General features: G+C 37.8%; 1 pseudogene; it reads right to left on the reverse strand.

The window, feature by feature from the left end:
• Nucleotides 1-16,932: 16,932 nt before the first annotated feature.
• Nucleotides 16,933-17,391, reverse strand: LOC149209057 (protein CURVATURE THYLAKOID 1B, chloroplastic pseudogene; annotated as a pseudogene).
• Between the last annotated feature and the right edge of the window lie 416 nt (nt 17,392-17,807).

Below are 17,807 nucleotides of genomic sequence, written 5' to 3' on the forward strand. Positions count from 1 at the left end.
TCTGAATGGCTGATCTGATAGATCTGAATGGCGGAACTGATTGCTGCTACAGATCTGATGGATCTAATAGATCTGAATGGATATTCTGATAGATTTGAACGACAGAACTAATTGCTACTGCTGTGACAAAACCCCACTTGCGAGATCTGATCTGGCAAAGATTATGCATGATCTAGAGATAGAGAAGGGAACTATGGTCTCCAGGAGTGTCAGGTGCTATAGATCACAATATACATAAGGGTCTGACAGTAGTACTCGACCCAATTTTTCAGGGCACTAACCAAGGAGGATCAATCGTACCCTTAGTCGTACAACCTGACTACCCTATCGTACGCGCGAGTAATCTCTCCAAGTGTTGTTCTCGGTATACTGTAGCAGCAAGACGGCTGGCATTTTATCTATGGCGAGGTTTCAAGGGATCTAGGGGGCTTCCGATATACCTAGAGGGTACTTGGAAGACATTTCGTGCGTGGTTTTGTCTAATGCGCTACTACTCGAAGGGGTACCCACAGGGGTTACAAGGGAGTCCAACAAGCATGACCACCTCTTGTATTTCCTATGTGCATGCCTCCCCAAATCCACAGGTTTATGCGCTCAACGGTAGATCCCGTGGTTTAAGGATGCCGGAACACATCTCTAGCCAAAATAAAATTTGCTAAAAATTGGAGATCCCACCGGCCCTGGAAAGCGCTCTGATACCACTTGTTATGCTCTTAACCTGCAAGATGATACCAGAATACCAAACATGCGAAAAAATATACCCAGAACATAGAACAATGAGAAATAACAACAAGTATTTTATTATTTAGAAAGCAATGTTCACTTGCCTCTTCGAGGGGGCAACCTCCAATAGAGCAGAGCTCGATTACAAAATAAGACACGATGCTCCTCGAGGGGAGTCTCTATCCTTTATATAGGATTCATACATGTAATACCATGGGGAAATACCATGGTTCTTATTAATACCATCTATCTAATACCATGGCCCATTTGCAACTAACTGTGGCCCCTTCATTAAATGCGGATTAACCACTTACAATTATTAATATGGGCTTTATTGACTCTTTACTTAACTATAACTATGACTCGATCCTATTACATAAATAAGGGGGTTAGGGTGGGACCCTAACATAGTATATTTTTATCAGTGGGTTGTAGTTTCTGGTTTTTGTGATGGAGGGTACATGTTATCAGTAGTCTGGATTATGATTGGTACTTGATTGGATTATGATTATGTTACCAATTTAATTGACATTATAATAATTTTTTAAAGCAGTTGTTAGTAGTATAATACATTTAAATTGTTAGAAGTTGTTAGCAGTATAATACATTTTAATTGTTAGCAGTTGTTAGCAATAAAATTTTGTTAGCTTGTTTGTTTGTTTGTTAGATTTAAATTTAAAAATTGTGTAAATACATGCGATTTTCTTCATTGTCTTTAGTCCCTCCCTCTTTTCAATTTGGGTAATGGTGTCCCCTCCAAATGGTTTAAATGCTTCCATTGTGAGTTGTATATTCGTGGTGCCATAGAAAGGTTTGGAAGTCTCTCTTTTTTTTCATGGCCAAAAATTTATGTGAGGATGAGATACAACCGCCATATGTGATTGCAACAAAGAAAAGTGCTTGCAGATTCATTAGAGAAGGTGCTTAGAATTAGCTTTAGGGCTTTAGATTTTAGTATTTTACCTTATTTTCCCATAAAGGTAAACTTAATGGATCCACACATGCTTGTATGTTGTTGTATGGAACTGGGTGATTCAAACTAGAAAAGATGGTTAGCAATAAGATGCCTAAAAATGTTGTTGTTACTGACTCCTAACAAAACCATAAACTAAAGCTTCCAAGGAAAACATTAAACTAAATGATTCATTTCTTTTTATCTAAATAAAAGAGAAAATTTTGATGATTAAAAAAAGCATAAAAACCTCACATCGAAATAAAAATAATTTTTCATATTAGAATTCAAATTAAAATTCAACAGAGTTCAGATTCTTGAATTCAGTTTATCTAACTTTGATTAAATTATCCCAACAGAGCTCAATTATCTATAGATCATATTATCCCAACAAAGTTCAAATTCTTGAATTCAGTTCACCTACCTTTGTTCCTTGATCATCACAATGATCATTAACAAACATTCTCAAATCAAGTAAATTTGGATGTAACTATGTAGAAGAGAATGGTATTTTTCCTCAATCTGATGAACTAGATAGTCCTTAACTATGTAGAAGTGTAGCTTCTACTATTAAACTAATCCACATATTGCATCCTTACAAAATTTACATTGTGATGTGGTTACAAAAATTATGTCATGCCACCCCTATGGTTGATGGCCTTCATTTCCTTCATTGCCCAAAATTGTTGAGTTGCTTCCCTGACCCAAGTATGGTGGACTACCTAAGATTGGTTGATTAGGATGTGCTTGAATTTTTCCATATGCCTGACTCCAATTTCCTCTATGTAGCCATGGAGGGACTGAGTACCCCAAGTGTCCACTTGTGTTACTAACCCGAGCACTAAGTGCAGGTGCCATATAAACATAGTTAGGATTTAAACCTGCACTAGTAGGGGTATAAGAGGTGGGCATAACCCCTGGCTGATAGTTGGGCATGTCGATGTTAATTATGCCTTGGTATGATGGTGTGTGCTCAACAACGTGGTCTAGCATGTTGGATATCATCCTATTTGCCTCAAATTGGCTTGGACCATAGTCTTCCCGTCTTTTCACCCCTCCTCCTTTTTCCAACACTCGTTGAACCTTTCTTGCCTCCCTCTCTTGCCTTGCCAATTTTTTTTTATGTTCCTTATCTTCCCTTGCTTTTTGTCTTTCCAACCTTTCCTTTGCTTGAACTTTTGCTACTGCAATCCTTACAACTCTATTTTCCTTGGTCAACTCCTTTCTCTTTTTAGATTCCTGAATTTCATTTTTTTATGTTCAAACTAAAATAATAAATTCATATAATATTTAGATGTGAGCAACTGTGAACTCCTCCCAAAGTGAAGGCAATCTGATGTTGATTTCCTTGATGAGGTCTTCACTCTCTCTACTGGTAGGTTTATGAATTCACCAAGTATTCTTTGCTTTGATGTACCATACTCCTCAGGACCTAACACTTGGATTTCAAGCTCCGAGACAACTGATTGGCCCCCATTGTTTTCTTCGTTAGGTACTTCATTCTGAATAGGCTCCTCATGATGGTGGGCTTACTTGGGTTGGCATGCTCAATTTCTCATTTTTTAATCTTGTTGCATTATCATTTGAAATCAAGTTCGCATTTTCATTCAATTGATCAACTGCCTCATATGGAATATCACATGAAGAATTGGCCAGTGGTTCAATGGGTGTGAAAACCTCCATGATATTGACAATTGTTTCATGACTGAACTATATCTCACTCACATGTTCATCATCATCACCATAGAAGTTCCCTTCAGAAAGGGAAATTATACCTTCAGCAGCAACAACATCTTCTTGACCATCAACATGGTCTTGTAAGTTCTCTGCTTATTGACCTTCCACATCAAATGCTTGGCTGCAACTAGTATCATGCACAAGAGCATCAACATTAAGTGGCCATATACTAGTCCTCCTAAATCCATCCTTGATATTGGAAGGTGAGAGAGTCCTTTTAAATGCTTTACTTGCAATCTCAGCTAGCTCTAACATCTTTACTTCCACCCTTGGATTCTTTGCGATCCATGAAGCTCGCTCAACCTTGAAATAGTTCTTGAACAGCCCAAACTAGTCGGCATCAAGGGGTGGAAATCTGTGAGTGGTATGAGTTGACAATGTTAACAGGTCAATGCCCAAATTGTTGGCCTCCTCAATTTTCTGCACAACCATGTGGCTTCCATGGCCATCTAAAATCAACATGTGTTTTTTTTCAGGCACAACACCACCTGGTACAAATGCAACAAAGTGACAAAGCCAATTTAGGAATAGTTCCTTTGTCATCCATGCACGGGGATGTGCAGCCATGCATGCACCTGATTCACATTTCTGTATATAGTTTTTTAGTTGTGTTTTACCTTTGAATATATAAAATCCTCGGATTGAAGAACCAATTTCATTGACACAACAAAGAATAATGATCCACTCCCTGCTCTTGGGCAAAATCTTAGGCACATTTCTTCTCCCTCTTGTAGGTTTTAACCCCATACAAAAATTACCTGCATACGAATTCTAAAACACAGAATAAACAATGCGAGAGCATAACACATAAAACACATATACATAGAGATTTTCCCCTAGATCCTAAAACCAGGACTACCAGCTTGATTTTTCATTATGTTCCTTTCAATGTTACAATACATATTTATACATGTCGAAGCATCCAATACCATGGACTGAAAACCATTGCGTCCAAAACCATGGACCGAAAACCATTGCATCCAAAACCATGGACCGAAAACCATCGCGTCCAAAACCATGTGCGAACATCATGCACAAAACCATAGGTAGGTCCGCCCAACCTAACATAGGGTCCAAAACCAAAATTTTACAGGGTGCTACCTCGAACCCCATAGAGTGGGGTTACCTACACCCCTTAAACCCCCTGTGACTCCCCCCACTACGCAATCGGCGCAACAAGGGGGGGCTCTACCCCCCTCCTAACCCCTAGTTAACTATGTGGGCTAGTCGTGGAAAGAATATAACACAACCCAACATTCCCACTTGTTTTTTTCTTTCCACAGGGGGCCACAAGAGAGGTTAGTCATTTATCAGACTTGCAATGCCCATTCTTTCTCTACACCAAGAGAACTTCTCAGAGCTCACAGATTTTGTCAATGCATTTGTAGTATTCTTTAAAGTGTCCACCTTTACCAGCAACACCTTTTTCTCTTCTATCATATCCCTCACAAAGTGATATTGAACATCGATGTGCTTTGTCTTTGAATGGTAAGCATGGTTCTTTGCCAAGAAAATTGCACTTTGGCTGTCACAGTCTATCCTTATAGCTCCTTGTACTAACCCCATACTTGAACACAATCTCTGCAACCAAACTACTTCCTTTCTTGCATGAGTAGTTGCCATGTATTCTGCCTTTGTAGTTGAGAGTGCCACTACAGATTGTTTCTTACCCATCCAACTGACTGCACCTCCAAATAGGTTAAACACATACCCACTTGTATATCTTCTATTATCCAGATCTCCAGCCCAATCCGCATCAACAAAGCCACAAATATCCAAAAATATGTCCAAACCTGGTCTTCCTTGGTAGCACAAACCATAATCTCTAGTGCCATGCAAATACCTGAAAACCCGCTTCATTGTTGTCCAATGCTCCTTCCCTGCTTTTGACATAAACCTGTTCAATACTCCCACTTCATGTGCATGTCTGGTCTAGTATAGACCATTGCATACATCAGGCTACTGACTGCACTTGCATATGGAACACGAGACATATCCTCTTCCTCTTCTTGTGTCTTGGGACACTGTTCAACAAATAACTTTACACCTACGGGAATAGAAACCTTCACCAGTTACTATCCTGCATATTAAACCTCTACAATATTGTCTCGACATACTTCCTCTGGTTTAACCAGAGCTTCCTCTTTGCCCAATCTCTTTTAATTTCCATGCCTAAAATATAGTTTTCAGCACCAAGATCTGTCATGTCGAATTTGGAGGACAAATGGGTATTCAAATCCTGGATAATTTCTTTGTCATTTCCAACCAGCAACATATCATCCACATACAAGACTAGATAAATAACATGGTCACCAATTAATTTAAAATACACACAGTGATCTGCTTTTCTTCTGGTGAAGCCAATTCCCCATATAAATGTATCAAATTTCTGATACCACATTCTTGGTGACCGTTTTAACCCATACAGAGACTTCTTTAACTTGCATACCAGTTCTTTCTTACCCTTCACCGCAAATCCTTTAGGTTGCTTCATGTAGATCTCCTCTTCCATATCCCCATGAAGAAATGTTGTCTTCACATCCATCTATTCTACCTCAAAATCAAAAGCAACAACAACAGATAAAAGTAATCTAATAGAAGCTACCTTGGCAACAGGAGAAAAAGTATCACCAAAATCAATTCCCGACACCTGGGAATAACCTTTTGCTACCAACTGAGCTTTGTATTTCTCCACCTTCCTTCTACATTTGTCTTCTTCTTGAACACCCATTTTCTGCTAATGGGTTTCCTTCCAGCCGGCAACTCCACTAGATCCCAATCCTCATTTTTGTGAAAAGATGCCATTTCATCAACCATGGCCTCTTTCCAGAGTTTTCCATCATCTGAATCTACTGCTTCCTTCATAGTTCTGGGATCATCATCAGTAATAGATAAAGCAAAATTTGAATAGAAAGAAGATGGACTATACCTTTCTGGCTACCTTCTTTCTCGAACTAATCTTCTCACACCCGGAGTTTGTGGCTCTTCATCTTCTGATTCCTCCTCTGCTGTAGAGTCTGATTCTTCCTCCTTTAGCTCAAACTCTATCTTCTCATGTTCCTTTGGTTGGACTTGATGTTTAATAACATCTTTCACCTCTCTGAACACCACATCTTGGCTGCACACAGCCTTCCTTATTACTGGATTCCAAAGCTTATAACCCTTTAAACCATCCTTATACCCAATAAAGATGCACTTTTTAGATTTACTATCCAACTTGGTTTGTTTCTCCTTTGGAACATGTACATATGCATCACATCCAAATACCTCAGATGTGAAAGAGAGGGTTTCTTACCAGTCCATACCTCTTGTGGAGTCTTATCCTTCAACGCTGATGAAGGTGATCTATTGACCAGGTAACATGCTGTCTCCACCTCCTCTGCCTAGAATTCCTGTCCTAACCCAACACCACTGAGCATGCTTCTTGCCCTTTCCATCAACGTCTTGTTCATTCATTCTGCAACTCCATTTTGCTGAGGTGTATATGGATTAGTATTATGTCGTGCTATACCACACTTCTTACATAATTCTTCAAATTCCTTACTTCAAAACTCTCCATTGTTATCTGTCCTCAACACCTTTATCTTATTCTCTGTCTAGTTTTCCACAAGAACCTTAAATTATTTAAACCTATCAAATACTTCTGATTTCTTCTTAAGGAAATATATCCATGTATTCCTTGAGAAATCATCTATAAATGATACATAGTACACAGACTTACCCAGTGATGGAACCTTCATAGGTCCAAACACATCACTATGCACAAGATCTAATATATGTTTCGCCCTCTTACCACCAGAGGGGGAACTCATCCGATTCTGCTTCCCATATACACAATTTTCACGGAAATCAAAATCCAAAGAGCTAGTACTCATACCTTATACCATACCTTTAGCATGAAGTATTCGAAGGCCCTTATCTTTAATATGTCCAAGCCTTTGATGCCACAGCATGGTCTTCTCTCTAGAGACCACTAGATTTTTTACTCCACTTTCAGGTACCACAGAACTATTGCACCCATCAACAACAGTGCTACCTTGCAGTTTTTACAAAGTTCCAATTCGAACTCCCCAAATTAATACCAGTGCCCCCAAAACCATCTTGCAGTTATCCTTCTCGAAGACTACTTTTACACCTACATCATCCATCTTGCTTACATAAATCAGATTTCTGGCTAATGCAGGAATATGCAGAACACCTGGAAGTGTTCTAACCCTTCCACCTTGCAACTTCAAATTTACTTTTCCGCGACCAACAATTCTAGCCTTCCTCGAATCCCCCAAGAAGACCTCACCACCATCATATTTCTCATACTAGAAAAATCACTCTCTATGGGGAGTGAAGTGAAAGGATGCACCTGAGTCAATCAACCATGCCTCATGATCTACATGTGTACTTGAAGAAGTCAAGTACACATCCCAACCTTCATCTGAGGTGGTTTTCACCTCTACAGAAGGAGCATCATCAGATCCCTTTCCTTTTTCAGGAGCTTTATATTTACAATCCCTTTTGTAGTGCCCTTCCTTTCTGCATTTCTAGCACACCACCTTTACAGGTCTTCCTAGAGATTTAGATCTTCCTCTAGATTTAGACCTCCCACTTGATGACTTATTTTTGTTTCTGTTTTGGGACCGTCCTCGTACAGACAAGGCATAACCATTCTGGCTCTCCATATTTTTCCGTCTCATTTCCTCCATCAGCAAGGATGAGACTATTTCATAAAACTGTAAGGCAGTTGCATTGCTACATATTGCAATAACTAGACTATCCCACGAATCTGGTAGAGAACACAACAAACTGATGCACTTATCTTCATATGAAATTTTAATATCAATAGACAATAACTGACTTACCACAGTATTAAATGCATTCAGATGCTCTGTCACTGAGTCTCCATCTTTCATCCTCAGGTTATACAACTTTTTCCGCAGGAACAGTTTATTCACCATAGACTTAGATTGGTACAAAGTCCCTAACTTGTCCCACAAATCCTTCGTCGTAGCTTCCCCTGATACATTCAATAATATTGAATCTGAGACCCACAATCATATTGTCCTCTTTGCATTTCAATCGAACTTCTTCCATTCTTCATTGGACACTCCCATTGGTTTAGTACCTAGATTTGCTGCGATCCACTAATCTTTATCCACCAATAGATCCTCCATCTTGAGTTTCCACAACTCAAAACTCTGACCATTAAATTTCTCGATCTCTATCTTTCCACTGCTTGCCATCTTCTTTCACCACCAGAATCAATCCCGCAGATCTCCCATTGAAGGAGGTCTACCATAGGCCCGAGCGAAACCCCTCAGCAACAAAGGCGTACCCTTGAAGCCAAAACAACTCTGATACCAAATGTAGGTTTTAACCTCATACAAAAATTACCCGCATATGAATTCTAAAACAAAGAAAATAAACAATGTGAGAGCATAACACATAAAACACATATACACAAAGATTTTCCCCTGGATCCCAAAACCGAGACTACCAGCTTGATTTTTCATTATGTTCCTTTCAATATTACAATACATATTTATACATGTCGAAGCATCCAATACCATGGACCAAAAACCATCGCATCCAAAACCATGGACCGAAAACCATCACGTCCAAAACCATGTGAGAAAATCATGCACAAAACCATAGGTAGGTCCGCCCAACCTAACATAGGGTCCAAAACCAAAATTTTCCTGGGTGTTGCCCCTTACCCCATAGAGTGGGGTTACTTGCACCCCTCAAACCCCCTGTGACCCCCCCCCCCCCCCCCCCGCTATGAAATCAGTGCAACAAGGGGGGGCTCTGCCCCCCTCCTAATGCCTCAGTTAACTACGTGGGCTAGTCGTGGAAAGAATATAACACAATCCAACACCTCTCTTGGAAATTACCTGCATACCACAATTCCTTCCTGCATGTAAGCATGTTTCATCACAGTACCATACATGGTCTGGGGCATATGAGTGTTGCTCATATGCAAAAGAAAGAGTGTTATAGAACCTGGACACAATTGCAGGGCGCAGATTTAAATCCTATTTCTGTCAAGGCCCTCAGTTGTATGTAGCACAAGTTCTGGATACCTTTTTTTAAACCCACTCCACCATGATTTACTAGGAAACCCATCTTTGAAGGAGTTTGGCCTCCCCTGACGGATTTGAGCTATTGTGGATTTAAGTTGTATAAGATCTAACCCATGTCCCTATTGGGTCATATCTCCTTACACCATTCAACCACATCATCCTCCTCCTCTTCAGTCATAACTATAATAGGCCCTCTATGCTTTGTATTAGTCAACCCATTTATCGAATAATGTATGTTAGAGGCAGCAATAACATGATTTTTTGCAAAGGTACGGATTGAATATCCCTTAAACTCAATGTCATTAGTTGCAGCTAGCATGTCTTGCTTTGTCCAGCCTCTAATGGCACTGATTTTCTTTATTGAACTTGCACCTTACACTGTGGTTGAAGGTGGCTCTTTGGTTGATGGTGGGATAGCATGATCTGCCACCACAGTGTCCTTTTCAACAACCTTACTGGGTGCATTGGGAGCATTCGCATCATCCCCCTATCCTCATCTGATGAACTGGATCAAATTTGGTCCCCCCTCACCCCTCGCCTACTCTTGTTCCTAATACGATCTACAATAGAAACTCATGGCATGGTTGTGACAACCTACAGAGTTACCATGAAATTCTGATTTTAAAAAATTATATTAGAAAACAAGGTAATTAATTGGCCTTTGCAATCAATGAGCAACAACAATCAATGCTTTATCTATATATTGTAACTTCAATCTTACATTTCCTTAACGTGAGCCTTATGGGTGACTGAATACATCTCAGATCTTAAACTCATAATTGGAAGGGTTTTCACACATAAAATTTCATATTACAAGAGGCTTGGAATAATTAAATTCACTAAAAAAAATAAGAAATCTAGAAAGAAACAGTGAGGATTCACACATGAAAAATCTTTCCAGAATTCTCTTGCATGGTTGTGGGCTTTATTTGATTGATTTTTCTAGGCTGTGAGGATATTCTAAGGTCTACTGCATGTTATTGATGATTGGAGTGTATTTTTTCAATCACTTGCAAGCTTACTTCTCCTCAACAATGACCTAATGCATATTGTTGAAAAATATCAGGTCTGAAGCATTGCTATTATAATATTCTGATATTGAATTGCAGGGGTCAGATTTGAGGTTACAGTGGCATTGACCCTTTCTTGCATTTTAACTTCTTTATTGATTCTTAGAATACTTTTTTTTTATCCAAACATTTAATCAATGTCTTAATCTGCTTGCAATCAGTGTTAATATTTGACTTTCCTTTTCATCTTTAAACCATGACTTTGGTTTTTTGGCTTCCTTTTTATTTTTGTAACATCTTTGACATAACATATTTTTTTCAACCCAACTATTTTTATGTGTGCTCAAATCATTGTTCTTGGCATTCATTTTATCTTTTTGCAATATTATTATTTTTGGAATTGGAATTGGTTACTAAATTGGGTTGTTGGGAATTCAGGGGTTTTTAATTAGAATTAGCATTCTCAGTGTTCTTGGGTTGCTCCACTTATTTCAGTTATTTTGTAATTGGAATAACTAGTCTTTTCGATTCACACACAAAAATTCTTTCAATATTTCTCTTGCATGGTTGTTGGCTTTATCTGATTGACCTATCTAGGTTGTGAGGATCTTCTAAGGTCTTCTGCATGTTATTGATGGTTGGAGTGTATTTTTTCAATCACTTGTAAGCTTACCTTTCCTCAATAGTGATCTATTGTATACTGTCGAAAATTATCAGGTCTAAAGCATTGCTATTATAGTAGTCTGATATTGAATTGCAGGGGTCAGATTTGAGGTTACAATGGCATTGACCCTTTCTTGTATTTTAACTACTTTATTGATTCTTAGATGGTTTTTTTTGTTACCCAAACATTTAATGAATGTCTTAATCTACTTGCAATAATTGCTAATATTTGACTTTCCTTTTCAACTTTAAACCATGACTTTGGTTTTTTTGCTTCCTTTTTCTTTTTGTAACAACTTTGACATAACACAATTTCTTCAACCCAATTATTTTTCTGTGTCCTCAAATCATTGTTCTTGGCATTCATTTTATCTTTTTGCAATATTTTTCTTTTGGCATTGAAATTGATTACTAAACTGGGTTGGGAAGTTGGGGGTTTCTAACTAGTATTAGCATTCCGAGTGTTCTTGAGATGCTCCACTTATTTCACTTCTTCTCTAATTGGAATAGCTGGTCTTTTCAATTCACAAATAAATATTCTTTCTAGATTTCTCTTGCATGGTTGTGGGTTTTATTTGATTGACCTATTTAGGCTATTAGGATCTTCTAAGGTCTGCTACATGTTATTGATGATTCGAGTGTATTTTTTCAATCACTTGGAAGCTTACTTCTCCTTAATAGTGACCTATTGCAGACTGTTGAAAAATATTAGGTTTGAAGAATTGCTATTATAGTATTATGATATTGAATTGCAGGGGTTGGGTTTGAGGTTATAGTGGCATTGAAATTTCTTACTAAACAAGTTTGTTGGGAAGATGGGGGTTTCTAACTAGTATTAGCATTCCGAGTGTTCTTGGGCTGCTCCACTTATTTTAGTTCTTCTCTAATTGGAATAGCTAGTCTTTTCAATTGACACATACAAATTATTTCTAGATTTCTCTTGCATGGTTGTGGGCTTTATTTGATTGGCCTGTCTAGGCTATGAGGATATTCTAAGGTCTGCTGCATGTTATTGATGATTGGAGTGTATTTTTTCAATCACTTGTAAACTTACTTCTTCTCAACAATGACATATTGCAGACTTTTGAAAAATATAAAGTCTGAAGCATTGTTATTATAGTAGTCTGATATTGAATTGCAGGGGTCGGATTTGAGGTTATAATGGCATTGAAATTGGTTACTAAACTGGGTTGCTCCACTTATTTCAGTTCTTCTCTAATTGGAATAGCTAGTCTTTTCAAATCATAGGCCTTTAGTGTTCCCTTTCCTCTATAATTTTTTTCTACCTCCTTAGGTGCATCCCTTCTTGAATTTTCAGGCCCCTTTACTTCCTTCTCCCTTCTCAAATTTGGTGCATTCAACATCTATTGTAGCTCATATTTATTTCTCATATCCGCCATGGTTTTATCAGACACCATTATGAGTTGGGAAAGGGACAATTTAAAGGGATGTTCATCATTTAAGTATGCTTCCTCCTCCCACACTTCTTCTTCCTCCCACATCATGAGAAAACTAGTGGAATCAAGGGAAATAAAGTCATCTTCTACCTCTACATTATCATCATGATTAAATAGCATTTTAATGTCTATGGGCCGGTCTATAGGATCTTAAACACCTTTCTCATAATATTCCTCATAACGAAATAAATGATTATCTGTTGCATCTCATTTGTCTAATTCCTTGTAGTTATGCTCTCGCAATATTGTAGTTATCTCATCTTAATTTGATAATCTAATAATTAAAAGATAATTTCTAATAAGCATATACAAGTGATAAATAGACATTGGTATCGTTATTCAATTAAAATTGCTTCTCTAAGTGGAACTTGTGATCTGTTTAACAAGTGATATTGGATATAATGACTTTAATTTACCCTTGTTTCTCAACAAAAATAACATTATTCCACAAAAATGATAACAATATTCCCTCATGGATCTATTCCTGATGATGAACCATAGAGGTTGGTTCGAAATGTCGATTCCAACAAACATGAATGTGATGACTCCGGAAGATAACACTACACAAAATATAGATCGCAGAAGCCTCAAATCAATAAAGATGATAACATTATTCATAAAAAACGATAACATTATTCAACAAAAACAAACCTATATGTCTCCAACAGCTGATGAATAGAATGAATGTAACATTGTGCACACACTCTATTTGTATGTCTCCAACAACTAATGAATAGAATGAATGAAATAGTGTGCACACACTGTAATTGTATGTCTCCAACAACTAATGAGTATAAGGAGTGTTTGAAATGAAAATCAATAAGAGATGATGTTTTATAGTTTTTTGAACTAGAATTTAATTGGTAGGGAAGATTGGCATGGATTTCCATCTCCCGAATTCAAATTTGTGTTCTAGATTGATTTGTACATGATCAAATGGTTGATAATCTTTCATGGTTGCTCCTTACACTTTCCTATGTTTAATTCTTGAATTGAAAAGGCTAGTGTGTTTAATACTTGAATGGAAAGGGTTGGTGTCATTTATTTCATCCTCTGAACTAATTCTTGTATTTAATGTTGTCATTTATTGTATTTAATAGGTTTAATGGATAAAGACACATGTAGATATGGCTGACACACATTTCACTTATTCTTGTGCAGGTATTACTGAGCAATGGGATGTGTTGCTCTAGTGGAAATCAATGGGTGGTTGTTTGATGGGATAGGTGTACTCCTGGATAGAATTCAATGGAATGTTTTGTAGTGCATTTTGACTTAATTGGTAATTCAAAGATGGAGGTACTTGGGACATTATGTATTGTCAACTTGTGATGTTAAGGTTTGGTGTTTGACAGTTGTTGGTCCAATCAATATATGGGACCATTTTGGACATAATTATATAACTTATATAACTTAATATAAACTATTTATGTGCATATTTTTGATGGTTTATGATGATTTTTTTATGGATGTGGGGGACAAGTACTATAACTAGTACTAGTCCCTGCACAACAATAAAAGGCTCCCCCCATACTATATGATAAATTTCTTGTAAAACCTATTTGAATGGTATAAATTTCACCATCTATAAAGTCATAAACAGATGAAGATACATGAAAATATCTTCAACAAGGTCTCAGTACATCATCTGATATGTATTAAAAAATGAAAGGAAATGATGGCGGTCATATCCGTGCACCTATCAACTCCATAACCATTTAGTTGAGATTTAAATAAAACTCTAGATAATTAATGACTGATTTGAATTTATATAGAAAAGAAACAAATTACAGATATAACCATAAATAAATAGATGCAGCGGAAATAACACTTCATTTCATTAATATCAAATACTGAAATATGCTTACAAACATAATGGAAATTAGACTAGCTCGGGTGATGCTAGCTTATCTCTGGGAAGAGTTGTGGTAGTTGCATGCCTCTAAATTGTGTTACAATGAGGCTCAAGGGCCTATTTATCATTGAAAAACATGAGAAAAACCCAAACAACCAAAACCCTAACCCTAGGAGATGTAATGCCATGAGTCCGTGGGCCTTGTTGGGGTTAGTTGGGCAAGCAAATTCCCGGGGTCATAACTTGGTCATATTATCTTTGTTTGGCGCGTACAATACCTTGTTGGAAAGGTATCTCCGAGTAATACAAGATTCACCATAGGCCCCTACCTTTTGATATGGGTCTACAACGGACCTCAAAAAAACGTCGTTTAGGGGGTCAAAACTGCTCCGGAAGTTCAAGACCCAAAAAGTTTCTAAAAATAGTAAATGCTGAAATAAACAAGGAAACAAATGAAACTGATTGGAAGTCTAGGTGGGATAGGTGGTGTTATCACAAAATCACTACTGAGGGCTGCAACCAAGCAAGATTTCATGTAACTCTTTCAACCAAACTTTAGATCAAAGATTAGCCTCTTTGATCAGAGAGGGCTCTCTCACAAACTCTTGATAAAAATCCTTCACTACAACAGATGGCTAACTCTTTACTCATTCATGAAAACAAAAGTTGGTTGGATACATATCAAACTGGTCCTCATTGGGCTATGGAGTCTCATACACTAAGTAAACAAGAAAAACATAGTCATTTCATGGAAGTCAAGGCTCTTTGCATTAAATGTTCAAACATACTCCATAAAAAACCACAGCTTGCCAAACACACAGGAAGTCAGAGCATAAGATATGAATTCTAAGTGATTGTGCTATAACAAGGCTGTAAAAGAACATATAATATAAAACACCACCATTATATTTGAACACAATAATCCATCGAGAATCTTGAGAAGAAATCAACACTGTTTTACCATTACTGTAACAAGTCTTACAATGGCCCAAATAACTCCGTTTTTGTATAAAATGTCCAACCTTTTTTACATCAGAGTCATTTCTATATATAGCAAACCAAAATACTACTACCTGAGTCTCCTCAACAAGCATGAAGGGAGCTCGGAATCCTATCATTAATTATCTTATCTATATCTTAAACAAACTAATTAATTACAAAGGTATTGTGCTGCGAAAACAGAGGGTTCCATTCCCATTGAAACTTCAAGTCTATCTCCTCGTGTGCATTGATGCGTTCTTGAAATTTGACACCTGTAGCACTTCAATAATAGCCAAGCCAAGTTGGAAGAACATTCACTGAATGAGCAGCTTCGGATACTTGCTGCGGAGACAACTCATTAATTAATAGAGATAAGCACCCTATTTACAAGGTCCGTGTCTTCCATTTTCCTTCATCATTTAAATACCACGCTCCAAACTCTTTAAACCTTTAATGACAACGCATAATCACCATATGCCATATGATCTGGATGCTTCGTGGACCAAACAGGTGTACCAACCGAACATTCTGGTAACCCTACCAATACCCTAGTAGCTCGGTCATAAAGTGCCTTTGAGAAAACTTTATGAAAATAAACAAAATATTTTACTTTCCCTTCAAGACCTACACCTGTCACTGTTTGAGCTGTTATGATGTCTATGTATGATCTCCCTCTTGTCTTCTAAACCTTCTTTTACAAATTCGCTGACCTCATCATCAAAATTCATTATTTTTTTACAAAACAGCAATCTACAGCAGTTTCGTAGCGCGCTACGAAACTGCTGTAGATGTCAAAACAGAACATATGTATTTGTCTAAAGTGTCTTTTGAAATACATAATAGACTTGCAACCTGTGGATGGTGTAAAGACCTTGGAGGATCCCTGAGAAAAATTGTTGTCATGAAGCAACCAGCAATTCTGCATTCTTCCCGAGACCATACTCAATCCAAAACAGCAAAAAAAAAAAAAACCTCTGTTTATCCTCTGTAGTAAAAAATACTCTAACCATATTCCTTTGGCTTAGTTTGGCTCAATTGCATCTGGGTTCTAAATACGATCATAAGGGTGATCTGGATATCGTAGGGGATCCTTACTTCTGGAACCAAGATTTATTCTTGCAGTAACCTTCAAGAAGAAATCTCCCTCAAAATCTATTGCACACATTTAATCATTGAGAACGCGCAACTCCAATTGAAACATCTAAAACACACACATTAATATACTAGATGCTGCTCTCAAGATAATTTCTTCAACATATATATCTGTTGCAGTTGCAATTGTTATAGTGATTCAACGCGTGGTGTCAAGACAGAGGTCGAACTTTGGGTATAACTGCCATTTCACTCCAATACAAGAAACACTTAATCTCCAGCTTCTATAAATCTGTACATTCTTCAGCATTATTGTTAATGCATGGGTGAAAAACCAGACTCACTGGCCTGTAATTTCTGATATGGCATTTTGAACTTTTGTCCATAGCTATTCCCTATCCGGTTTGAAAAGCAAATTTTGGTATATGAACCACCCAGAAAACATAATTCCAACAAATTCAAATGCACTTGAAATAAGAGGAAACTTGTCAATTGCCGCGATAAGTCCAGTTGAGGCCCAAAGCACTATCACAGCTGCAAAGCCCAGTCCACCAACAGCGAGTTTGTCATCAGTCTTTTCCCAAGCCTCTGGAACAGGTTTGAGGGCATCCGTCAATGGCTTTACTGGAGCAATAGAGGTCTCCCCAGTAATCATTGCAATTACTCTGCTAGCGAACTCTCTTGCAGCTTTCATTGCATTTACAAAACCGCTCTGTTTGTTTAGAGGTGTATGATATGTACAGAATTCTGATGCTTGAATTACTCCATTCTCATATCCTTTAAGATCAACACTATTGGTGTAAGCACCATAACCCCCTTTTGCGCAATCTGCAGATGGCAATGCCATCAAAAACCATGGTGATTTCTCTCTGAATTGTGTTGTAGATGGGCGGTCTCTGATCAAGTCTGAATGTCCACTTTAGGATACAAAATCATATTGCAGACGTTCCTGTCCTTCACAAAATGATGACAGAAGTCCAGCATTAGACACGCCTCCAGATCGCTGCCCCTTTTTGTTTTCCCACATCTTATCTTGCTCTTCCTTGGGTACTAACACGTGGTGGACCTCGCCTCAGCCTTTTTAGTGTCGGTGGAAGTTTCACTCTCACCCTTGTTATTAGTAATGACAGAATCGTGAATAGATGTTACATTCCCTTCCTCCTTCACAGGTCGTAGCTGTCATAAATCCGCCATTCGACTGCTTTGCACCAACTGCAATTACTACAGGAACCTTTAAAAACCGCTTCCAGTAAATCGCCATAA

The sequence above is a fragment of the Pinus tabuliformis genome, chromosome 1_2 (genome assembly GCF_031772625.1).
Source record: "Pinus tabuliformis cultivar Carrire ecotype Pingquan chromosome 1_2, CPIR1, whole genome shotgun sequence".
Classification (NCBI taxonomy): Eukaryota; Viridiplantae; Streptophyta; class Pinopsida; order Pinales; family Pinaceae; genus Pinus; species Pinus tabuliformis.